A 1,498-nucleotide genomic window follows, 5' to 3' on the forward strand; every position below is an offset into this window, starting at 1 on the left:
GACCTTTAGGGAACATCTGGGAAAATCTGAATATTAAAAAAAAAAAAAAAAAAAGTGCGAACAACCCAAATGTCCATCAGCTGAGGAATGGATAAATGAAATGTGGTATATGCATACAATGGAATATTATTTAGCAATAAAAAGAAACATGAAATACTGATATATGCTCCAACATTGGATGAACTTTAAAAACAGTACACTAAGGGAAAGAAGGCAGTCACAAAAGATTACATATTATGTGATTTAATTTATATGAACTAGAATAGGCAAATCTATAAAGACAAAGTTGACTAATGGTTGCTTAGGGCTAGTGGAGCTGTGGGGGGGTGGGGCAGGAGAATGGTAGCTAAAGGGTGTGTTTTTTTTAATGGATAAAAGTGTTCTAAAATGGATTATGCTTATGGTTACACAGCTATGAATATACTAAAAACCAAGAAGGGTACTTTAAATGAGTGAGTTGTATGGTATGTGAATTATATCTCAAGAAGAAAGAAAGAATGAAAAAGAAATCTCTCTAGGTTTCTTCCTGGTTGCCACAAAATTCTTTTTTTTTCTTTTTTCTTTTTCTTTTTTTTTTTGAGACAGGATCTTGCTCTGTCACCCAGGCTGGAGTGCAGTGGTGTGATCACTGCTTACTGCAGTCTTGACCCCCCAGGTTTGAGGGATCCCCACACCTCAGCCTCCCAAGTAGCTGAGACTGCAGGTATGAGCCACCATATCCGGCTAATTTTAACATTTTATTTTTTTTGTAGAAACAGTCTCCCTATGTTGCCCAGGTGGTCTTGAACCCCTGGACTCAAGTGATCCTAATACCTTGGCCTCCCAAAGTGCTGGGATTACAGGCATGAGCCACTGTGTCTTTCCAGAAAATTCTTTCCCATATTTGGTATTTTTCTTTTGCTCACTCTAATCAACACTTGTTTTGTTTTTGGTGGAGACAGAGAAGGGTAAACACTTCCTTGTCTTGAATCATAAATCTTCTAATACTCAAAGGCCATTAGTATATTAGCCATTTGGAGGAAGTGATTTCAGTGCCTTTAACCTTTCCTTATAGGATTCATTGTTATGCCGTTATTTGCCTTTCTACCTCTCCAGGAGCTTTTTAACCATTCTGGGCCTCAGATTCTTCACCTATAAAATGAGACTGGTGGACTAGATCTCAAAGACCCCTTCCAGGTCTGAAGTCCTGTCATGAATGTCGGCATCCTTTGAGAAAGCATGAACATGTACAAATGAAAACAGTTTTCTGAACCATGGAAGGCAAAACTGTAATCAGCTATGAAAAGAAGCTGGAAACAGACTGAGGTAGACAAGTTTTACAATCAGTGAACACAGCATGAAGTGGGCACAGCAAAGGCCTGAGAGTCAGGAAACTTAATCTCTGCTTTGATGACTCATGGTAAGATTTGGGAGAAGTCACATGACCTCTTGAGTACATTTTCTTTTCTATAAAATGGGCATCATATAACCTGCCTACCTCTCTCTAAGCAATGTTCTC

Source organism: Mandrillus leucophaeus, unplaced genomic scaffold, assembly GCF_000951045.1.
Source record: "Mandrillus leucophaeus isolate KB7577 unplaced genomic scaffold, Mleu.le_1.0 Scaffold879, whole genome shotgun sequence".
Taxonomy (NCBI): Eukaryota; Metazoa; Chordata; class Mammalia; order Primates; family Cercopithecidae; genus Mandrillus; species Mandrillus leucophaeus.